Raw genomic sequence first — 11,182 nt, 5'->3', positions numbered from 1 at the left:
TTTATAAATTGTTATTTTGTCATATCTTGCCCTGTCCAACGTCTCCCTTCACCCACTTTTCTGTTGTCCGTCCCCCAGGGAGGAGGTCACATATAGTTCTGCTTATGGTGTTTTCAATGGCTGACTTTTTCAGAAGTAGATCATCAGGCCTTTCTCCCAAGTATTATCCTCAAACCACTAACCTTTCCGTTAGCAGTCCAAAGTGTTGTTTGTTTACCCAAGGACTTCATTTGTAAGATGTTTTGTTCTTAGTTGTAATTCAGTTGATTCTGATTATTTTTGTTATAAATCTATTTATGCAGAGTAGAATGGTTCCAATAGTTTTCAGTGCTATGTCTGTACAGAAAGTTGCCAAGTCTCTTGTCTGAACCATCTCTGGGTAGGTTTTAACTACAACCTTTTTGCTAATAGGTTTTTTTGAGTTACCCAAAGATTCCCCTTGTAACACATTGTTTTTGTTGTTGTTGTTGCTTGGTACTACCAAGTCCTCATTTCTGACCCATTTTAACCCCATGTACAGCAGAACAAAATACTGCCTAGTGTAGCACCTCCACATCATTTCTGTGTTTGAGCCATTGTTACACCTGTTGTGTCAATCCATCTCATTAAAAGTCTCCTACTTTTTCATTGATCCTGCAGGGACTGGTCCTACCTAATTGCATGCCCCAAACATGTGAAAGTAAGTTTTGCCATTCTTGCTTCTATGGAGCATTCTGGTTCCAAAATATATTTGTTTATTCTATTGGCTGTCCATTGAAATTTTAATTTTCTTCACCAACAGCATAATTGAAAGGCATCACTTCTTGGCTGCTCTGCCTTATTCATTGTCCAATTTTTACATGCTTTTGAGACTATTGAAAATGCCGTAACTGGGGTCAAGCATACCTTAGTCCTCAAAATCATATCTTTGCTCTTTAAATGGGACTTGTGCCGCAGATTTGCCCAATGCAATATGTTGCTTGATTTCTTCACTGCTACTTCCATGACTGTTAATTAGATCAAGTAAAATAAAATTCTTACTAACTTTGATCTTCTCTAGTTTATCATGATGCTTATATTAGTTGAGGATTTTTATCATGATGTTTGAGCATATTTATTTTGATTATAGTATGTATAATCTATACTTAAGGCTATTGTCTTTGAACTTTATCTGTAAGTGCTTCAAGCCCTCTTCATTTTTAGCAAGCAAAGTTGTGTCTTGTGCATATTTCAATTTTTAAATAAACTTCCCTCCTCTCCTATGAGCATAAATTCCAGATTGTCAGATTATTGTCTCATTAAACAGATTGAATGAATATGGTGAAAAGGTACAATCTTGATGCATATCTTTTCTGATTTTAAAGCACAGTGTATATCCTCTTTTTTATTCACTGTTTGCCAAAATGAATGGTACTGCCCCCTTGGAGGTTCTTAAAGCAGAGGGGTGTGGCCTACAAAAGCAGGTGCCTATACTTTATCTGGGATTACGTGGTATTTAGTATGAAAGTTTTTAATTGCCAAGGGGGTGCTGAAATTGTTCTGTTTCTCTGAAAAGCAGGTGGTAGACCTGATAAGTTTTGGAACCTATGCTTATTTGAATGACTACTTGTTGATCTACGTATAGGTCTAGAATTCCCATTCTTCATAATGTTGCCATGATATGTTACATATAATTCACAAAGATGGGTCTTTTGCATAGTTTATACTAAATGTAGTAAATAATTTTCTTGTATTCTCTACTTTTAGTCAAGCTCCATCTGTGTCCACAGGAGTACCCATCAATCTATACCATCTTCTGAATCTAACTTGACCTAATGTCAGCTCCTTGTCAACTTAGTACTGCAACCATCTTTCAAATATTTTCAGCAAAGTTTTAATTGTATATAATATTAATGATATTGTTCAATAATTTCTGCAGTCTCCTTTTGGTAACCGGCAAAATATGGATCTGTTCTAATCAGCTAACCAGATACCTATCTGCAGAATTTCTTGGCAAATACTAGTGAGTGCATCCAGGGCTTTTATGTGTTTTAAAAACATTTCATTCGTTGTTCTGTCAACCTCTGGAACTTTTTTTTTGACCAGTGCTTTCGTTGCAATTTGACTTTCTTCCTTTGATGCCATAATTCTTAATCATTTGCTTCTGCTGGAAATGGTTGAATGTTGACCAGTTCTCATTGATGCATTGACTCTCTATTGCTTTTAACTCCTTTGGATGCCTCCTGCTTCACTTCAGTATTAAAACTCAAGTCTTGAGTTTTTTCTTCAGGTCTAGTCCCATGAGAAATACTTGGCTTGTTCTTCCCTTTTGGTTTTCTGCTTCTAGGTTTTTGTGAATTTCATTGCAGTACTGTATCTTCTCTAGATGCCCTTTGAAACGTCCTGTTCAACTCTTCCCTTCATTATTTCTGTCCTATAGCGTTGCTGTGAATCGGCATTGACTCTGGCACTGAGTTTGATTCGGTTTACCAGTCTAGAAGCTTTACTGAAATTTGTTTAGCAACACAGAAACACACAAGTCTTTAGTGACACCCAAGGCTGCGTCTGAGGTGGAGTGGCCAAAATTAAACCCTGGTCTCTCACATGGAAGGGGAGAATTCTAACCTTGAACTGCTGCAGCTCCGTGGATGATATTAGATTGGCAAATGTAAAGACCCCACCCAATATTGAATGCCAGTAAGACAATGGAGACCTAGAACTTTTTACAATGGCTAGAGAGAATTTACTTGGTGAGGTACTTGACAAAGCAATTCAACAAGATTTTTAAAAGTAAGTTCATGGAAAGATGGAATTAGAAGAAGGTAAAATTTTCCATACGTTTTGAAGCTCCCTCATATAAAATAGTAATCAAAAATGAATTGAATCTGCATAGCTAGATCTCAGGCACTGTCTCTGCACAGTGTAGTATGGTGCTTACGGCACAGACTTTGAGGCCAAGTCTAAACTCTGTCATTTACTAGTTGTGTGATTTCAGTCAAGTTAAATTCTCTGCCTCAGTTATCCTAGTTCCAAAATGAGGAGACACGAGACCTTGAGTACATTTAAAGAACATCTTAAAAACAAATTTGTCATGGTGACCCTGTAGGACAGGGTAGAACTGCCCCAGTGGGTTTCCAAGACTGTGTGCTTTTATGAGAGTAGAAAGCCTCATCTGGAACCGCTTGTGGTTTTGAACTGCAGACTTAAAAGTGAGCAACCTAATGCATCACCACTCTGCCACCAGGGACCCGATGTAGTATAAAGTTCCCCATAGTAATCTCGGTTTAGAATACAGCTTTTCACCTCTTATGACAAAGTATGTGATATATACAACCTCTAAGTGGTATGCGCATAAGATGGGTATATATCAAATCGTCAAGAATGCATGCACTGTCATCGAGTCAGTTCCCACTTACAGCAGCCCTTCCCGGGGTCTTAAGATGGTAAACCCGCATGGGAGTAGACGGCTTCCCAGTCCTCCTATTGGATTGCCTGCTGGCTTTGAAGCACTGTTCTTGGAGTTAACAGTCGAATGTTTCCTTGACAGCACAACTAGGACTCCTTTGACATATGTACATTTAGTACGTGTTATTGTTGTTGTTAGGTCCCATCAATTTTAAACCACCTAGATTTTGATACTAATAAGCTATAGATAGCACTATATAATAGGAGCTGTACAACGTTTAATTGTGCCAATGCAGAGCCTGTGCGTTGACTCGGTGGCAGTAATTCAAACGGGACAAGGGGGGTGGTACGCCACAGCAGGCCCAAGATCACCCCAGTCTGCAGCTCAGAGTGGGTAGAAGCCCAAACAGAACATATTACTGTTCTACATTTACTTTAGTGATTGGCTACTTATATTCTTCCTACAGATGTTTATGATATTTTCCCTAAATTTACCCTATAAATATTTATGCTTATGTTTTTTTCTAGACATAAAAGATAGAATCACCTGAAATTTCCATTCTAGCAGGAGGGAGTACTATCCATAATGAACTGGGTGCCTTAGTAGCTGCGTAAAATATAGGAGTGCATTTCAAAAGTACCTGGAACACGTACAGTATCATTTAATTCCATCCTTGCATGTACTTTTAAAGCCCTCTTATATGTGAGGGTCACCATAGGTTGGAGTGGACCTGGCAGCAGTGAGTGATAGAGGTAATATTTTAGTACTCTTAATTTTATGAACAGTTCACTGTTGGTCAGATTTCATCATGCATCATGGCGTTATCCCAGGAGTCTGATCATGATGTCTTTGATTCTTACATATTTGAGGAAAACATGTCTTTATCAGAAACGACAGGGGAGGGAACCGTCGTTACTGGATGTCTGTTGCATAGCAGATATTGTACCAGTAAATCTTTTTCCTTCCTCTCCGACAGGGCTCTCTCTTTTTGTGTCTTTGTTGGTAGTGATGTTATGTTTTGTTTTTAAGTACCATCGTACCTCTGCCTGTAACGTATTCCAGTGAATGACATCCACCCAGCCACTCACCCCCACCCCACCCAGATTAGTGTTCTTCTGTTGGGTTTCCACTGGGATACCAACAAGTGGTTTGGGAGAAATTAAGAGCACACACTACCTCTATCTTGCCTTGTTATTTCCCGAAATAGACATAAAACTGTACTTTCTAGGCAAAACAACCCCCCCAAAAAACAAATTAATTTCCATGCAGTTTATGCCAACTCTTAGCAATCTTATAGAACAGGGTAGAACTGCCCTTTTGAGTTTCCACATCTGCATTGAATATAGAAAGGCCCATTTTTCTGCCTCAGAGAAGCTGGTGATTTCAAACTGCTGGCGCCTACAGTTAGCAGACAAAGCACAACCACGGTGCCACCGGGGCTCCTGTGCTATGCAAAGACAATGATAATGCTTCTGGACCCAAATCAAAACCCCTTTTTAACTGTTATTTTGTATCAGCAATATAGACACTCCAGGATCATTAGTATTTCTACTCCTGGCTGACCACAAAAGTTGTTTAAGAAGCACATAGATGTAACTCAGAAATCACAGGAAACAGCCTTGAAGTTCATATAGCATAATGCACTTTCTGCAGTTAATTGTTTCAGGGCAAAAAGTTTATGATTTCTTCACTTTAATTTACATGCTGAAACGAAGGAAGATTGGCGTTAAGCTCACGTTTTCATGACCTATTCGTAGACTTAAAAAAATGAAGAGAGAAAGTGATATGCTGCTGACCCTTCAGAGAACGACTACTGTACACCACAGGGTGCCAATGATCAATGCTAAAGGAAATTGGAAGATGTAATTATTCACCACAATGTGAACCAATCAGGTTGGGTTGGTGTGTGTGTGTGTGTGTGTGTGTGTGTGTTGTTGTTGTTGCATAGATGCTTTCTACTCAGATGTTTTGATACCACACAATTAGATGGAAAACATTCTAAATCTGAAGAGGGGGGAAAATCCCATATTTTTCACAAACAAAAAAATCTTATATTAAACAATTGTATATTTTAATCACAGTCAAATAGTTTGGCTACAGCCTTTGGTTTGCCTTGATGGACTGTTTGTGACCCACGGAGCCGTCAGTGTCCACCGGGGATGAGGTCGTGGGGGGTGTATGTTTCTTTTTGCTTTTAAAAAAGTATCATTAATGTCATATAAAAATCCTTGCTTCCATGGCAGTCCAACTTGATTAGAGGTTGCTCAACTCCTAGCTTTAGTGACATTATCAATAACCAAATTCTTTTAATTAAAAAAAATTAAGAGAAATGATCAACTGTGATAGAAGAACTGGTGATCAGAAAGTATGAAATAGAGATGTAGGAGATATACTTTCTGAGCAGCAGTAGCAAAGTACTTTTCTGTAGATGTCTTTTTAAATAGTCAATGAAACAGCATTGTATTTTATATGAACATAATGAAATGGCAGAACTCATGCAACTGAGTAGATTAACAGTAAGCCTAGGTTAAGAATTAAACCAGAAGTTAAAATCTCGAGTGAATTTGCACTCTCTAGAGAAATAATGTGTGTAAAGCAAGCATTATTAAGAGCTCCTAAGATCCACGTGAAAAAGGGACTGTATCCACTTAGCAGCACCCGACCCTACTTCTGAATTTCATGTTTCTGTCATGTAAAGGGAGACAGAGACGCCGTGGCCTTCTGACATGATGGAATGGAAAGTACACAGCTTCCTGTGTCATATTTTCTTGGCCCAACGTCAAACTCTCTGCTCAAGTGTCTGCATCCAAATACCAGTGCAAATGAAATACCAGCCACAAAAGACCACGTTAAATGATACTGCCTACAGGCTGTGTGGAATTTTACAGTCAAATGAGATCTTTTTGAACAAGAAAAATAAGAAGCAGGGAGCAAGAAGTTATACATTAAAAGATAGTTTAGAGTTATGACCAAATATATACCATGTGTGGCCTTTATGTTTTAATTCAAATAAACCATCTGCTTAAAAAGTCAGTTGAAATGGCATTTGGCAACTGGCTAGGCAATTATTTATTCTTAGGATTCAATTGATAAATTTTATACATAACGATGTTAATGTAGTTAAGTGGGGTTGTTGGGTTTTTTGAATGTCTATATAAGAAGAACAAGGAGCCTGATGGTGTGGTGTGTTATGTATGGAACTGCTGACCGCAAGCAGGGTGACCAGTCTGAACCCTCCTGTTGCTCTCTGGGCTAAAGATGAGACTATTTGCTTCCATGAAAATGTAATGCCTTAGACCCCAACCGAGCTGTTGTATTGCTGTAGGGTCATCATGAATTGGAATCAACTTGCAATTAATGGGTTTGGTTTGATTTAATTCCATAGAAGAGTGGGAGGAAGATAAGGCTTTCTGTTCTTAAAAGAGTGGCAACTTCGTTCATCTAAAGGCTCAGTTTGTTGGTGAGTAGAGAAGAGACTATGAAACGTGTTCTTTAACATAGAGTAGCTAAAGTAAGTTTAAGAAATGAAAAAATAAAAGAGTTGAGTGGAAAATTCCAAAGGGTTATAAGACAAAGTAAAATAGAATGACATGCTCATGGCCTTGAGTTAGAATACCAACATGGAAGAACCTGCTTGGTATTTCGCTAGTTACAAGAACTAAAAAAAATCCCAAGCCTCAAGTTGCAATATTGAAGGATTTTATTGGTAAAATATTGAACGATGCGGGAGCATCAATAGAACAAATAGAGGCACTAAACCAAAATGAATTAATCGTTATTCAGTCATTTCACAGGTCACACTTGGTCAAGATCCCATAATATTAAAATAAGAAATTCAAGCTGTAATGAAGGAATTGGCCAAAAACAAACAAACCAAGTCTCCAGAAATTCATAGAATGCCAACAGAAGTGAAATCTCTCAGCAAACTGATGCAGTTCTGGAAGCACTCACTAGTCGATGCTAGGGGTCAGCAGACTGCGGCCCACATGCCATGAGTGGCTCTTTGGCTCTTTAAGTGTACGTGCACATGACTGAAGTAAAATTGACAAATGTTAATGGATACTAGTCAGGTAATGGTTATTTCATTTGTTAAAATATGTTTTTGGCTCTAAAATAATTTTCAAATTGTTGTGAGGAACAAGACTGTCTCTTTCCCTCCAAAGTTTGCCGACTCCTGGTCTATGCCAAGAAATGTGTAAGGTAGCTATCTAGCCAGGTGACTGGGAAAGAGCCGTAGTTGTGCCGGTTCTGAAGATAGATCACTCAAGAGAATACGAAAATTATTGAATGATATCACAAGTAAGTAAAGTTTTGCTGAAGATACTTCAAAGGGCAGTTGCAGCAGTACATCGTAGGGGAGCTGCCAGCTCACGTCCTTAGAGACTGTCCTTGGAAAAGGGCCCCATGCTGGTTGAGGAGAAGGTCATCCGAAAGAAAAGGCTTCGGAGGAGATGGGCTCAAGTCTAACAACTAGTGTGGGGCTGCTGCACAGCCATGCCGTTTTGCTTGAAGTTTTGTACAGGACCGTTGTAAGTTGAAACTGATGTGACAGCACAACAACAACAATAGAGAGAGATGCATCCTATTTATTGCACTGTGATAAAAATACATGGAGTTTACTGTAAAACGATTCAGTGATGTAGAGTTATAGATTAAGTCATTTGACCCCACATTCCCCATTTTAAAAATGATTTTTATTGATATACAATTAATATTTCATACAGCCCAATAGTTTAATCTTATTAGGAAGAGTTGTGCAATCACCACCACAGTCAACTCTAGAACATTCTCTTCCTTCTTATACCCATTGTTGTTGACTCCCCATCTCCTCCCTACCTCCTTTTCCATGTACCAGGTAACTATTAAGTAATCCAGTTACTCTCTCCATAGATCCACCCATCCTGAATTTCACATTTTGAGAAAAACACAGATGACCAAAAAGGACCTTGCAACAATGATCAAATCAAACAGAAAAACCTTAATAAAAATAATCAGAAAATACCAAAACAACAGCAACAACAAACCCCCCAAATGGAACTAAATTCAAAAGAGGGCAAAGGAAACATCAGATGATAAGATGTTGCATTTCAGTCAAACGACAGCTGCCAAAATCCACTTTGCAATGTTCTCTGTCTGATATTGAGGTCATTCACATCCTTAGACTATGTCCGAGGAGATTCAACACAGACTCAATCCACATAGCGACCCTGCAAATGGATTTTGGGGTTCCACTAATCCATAGTGTTCCGCCAACCTTGTGTTTAGAATTTAAGCTCTGATACTATCCCCTCCTCTGGGTTTGGATTTTATGATTTACAATCTTTAGATCACACAGGCTGGTGTCTTTCTTCCATGTGGACTTAACTGGAATCCTCACTTATGATGACTGCTTGTTTTGAGACAAGATTTTAATACCCCAGATGTTATTCTTTCTGATAGCACTCATCTGATTTCTACACCACATTTTGCTACAGCATCCATATCTTCAGTAGCAACCTCCTCATGAGGGTGAGTACCAAGCAGGATCAGTTCACTAGAACTACTTTTTCTTATAGGTCTATGATCCAGTGAAAGCTCAAATGCCATTAATATATTTATGGCTATTATGTGTCCCTGGTTCACTTTAGAGACGTCATTATCAGTTTATGGAGTACATCATAAATCATCCCTATGGGGCATAAAGCAATTCTGTTGACAATGTTATTATTTTAGTCAATGGTATAGAGTTAAAAGCACCATTGAGAAAAGGAATTTATACATGTGTAGGACAGTTTTCAAAGCTGGGAACAAATGAATTGTTGTTAGGTGCCATAGAATTCGTTCGGACTCATCGTGACCCTGTGTACAATGGAGCAAAACGCTGCCCAGTCATGTGCCGCCCTCACAATGGTTGTTACGGTTGAGCTTAGTGTTACAGCCATTGTGTCAGTCTAGCTTGATGAGGGTATTCCCCTTTGACTGCCCTTCTACTCTGCCAGGGACTGGTCTCTCCTAAAAACTTGTCCAAAGGACGTGAAACAGGCTCACTAGCCTTACTCCTGGGGAGCATTCATGGCTTTTCATATTCTTTGCCAGCACCGTCGTGGAAATTCATCAGTTCTTCGATCTTCCTTAATCAGTGTCCACCGTTCACTGCATATAAGAAGATGGAAAATGCCAAGGCTTAGGTCAGGCACACCTTAGTCCTCAAAGTGACGTCCTTGCTCATCCACACCTTAAAGTGGCAGTGCGTTTGGTTAGGTTTTGGATGCCACATATTGATAACTATCAAATATTTTGGCTTTGTAATCGATCCCACATGTTAGTTTGTTCCTCTTTAAGCACTAAAACATCTGTTGACGGTGTTTATCACGGATTGAGTTTCTAAAGGTGCTATTACAGAGATAATGTTCTTTCCTTGCCCATCAGCTCTAGCTTTATGTGAAAATGTAAAATTTAACTTCTTATATGCACTTCTGAACAGACCCCTGGTGGCACAGTTGTGTACTGAAGGGTCGGCTGTTTGAACCCACTCGCTCGCTGTTCCTTGTGATTGGCTTCTGTGAACACTGAGCCTGGGAACCCCGCAGGACAATTTCACTCTGACCTGGAGGGTCTCTGAGTCAGTCAACTTTAGAAGGACATGCACTTCGATGTGTATGTGCTGCCTTTTAGTTAGGTTGTTAATTTAATTTTCTTTCGCCTCTGGAGTGTTTGGGGAGAATAAAAATGAGGTGTCAGTCGCATTTTGTAGACCAAGGGCACAAATGACTTGCCCTTTTACAAAGCGGCTTTTAGAAGTCAGTGGGAAAATGAAGTGAAAGAGAATGCCATGTTTCCACAGCTGTTTGAAGCCTTCTCCTACTCCTGGGTTACATCAAGCACTTGGGAAGGAGCCTCTATTGTGGTTTCCCATTTTACTATTTCATCACAGTTGCTTTCACTGTTTGAAATGTCAACTGAAATGTTAGAAAACCTCTCTGTTTTCATCCACGTTGGCTGGAACACCTGTTGTGGGATGAAATGGCCTTAAACAGAAGTGAGGCTTTTTGTAATTTATGGAGATACCAGAGGGAACCATTTGTCTCATTTTTGTCTAGTACTGCGTCCTTCTTGATCTTTCCTTTCCCATATGGTCTTTTGAATATCATATTCATAGATTCAAAGCACTAACACACACATGCGCTTGTCGAAGAACAGTTGACGTCTGAAGTGTGTTCACCTGTAGTCCCATGAATGTTATGTAGTTGTTAAATAGGCTGATCTAGTATTTCTTGTTCTTTTAATATTTTGTTGTGCATCAAATGAGTAATGTTTTCTTTGGAGAAGTAGTTAAGTTACATAGTTACTTGTTATCTTACCCTTTTTTTGGTATGTGTTTTAGACAGCCATTATAATGAGCCCGAAGTATGACAGATTAGCAAGTGGAAAGTGGAACAAGAATTAGAAGGGGGAAACAAAAAACTGTGATGATAACAAAATAGGGCCAGAAATAAAATGGAAATTATTTACCACAATATCTTGTCTTCTGTTTTACCCTAACTTGGTAGCAGTCAACAGAGAGCAAGAATCTATTTTTGTTGTACACTTTGCTTCCTTTCTGCTCATGATTTTCAAAACACTAAAATTGTAAAAATCACATTATGCCCCCATACCCTACCCTTTTGCATGAGGTGTTACTAAGAAGTCAATATATGGGTCAGACTTGGGGCCCTGGCCTTTCCCATATTCCATGGTATATCCAACCACCTTTGCTAAAACATTCTATTGATCACTCGGGTAATTGGGTTTAGAATGGAAATGGATTGACTCAGCACCATCGCCACAAATGGAAGGAAA

The 11,182-nt window shown here is 39.0% G+C and overlaps 1 protein-coding gene across 1 annotated transcript in view; it reads left to right on the top strand.

Moving 5' to 3' along the window:
* The window catches only part of PKP4 (plakophilin 4), a 266,647-nt gene that overhangs the window by 155,815 nt on the left and 99,650 nt on the right, over positions 1 to 11,182 (top strand). The window lies entirely within an intron of this gene.

The sequence above is a fragment of the Echinops telfairi genome, unplaced genomic scaffold (assembly GCF_000313985.2).
Source record: "Echinops telfairi isolate 266 unplaced genomic scaffold, ASM31398v2 ScPeMD7_4;HRSCAF=17, whole genome shotgun sequence".
Classification (NCBI taxonomy): Eukaryota; Metazoa; Chordata; class Mammalia; order Afrosoricida; family Tenrecidae; genus Echinops; species Echinops telfairi.
Note: the sequence above shows the minus strand (reverse complement) of the source record. Positions and strands in the feature narration are given on the sequence as shown.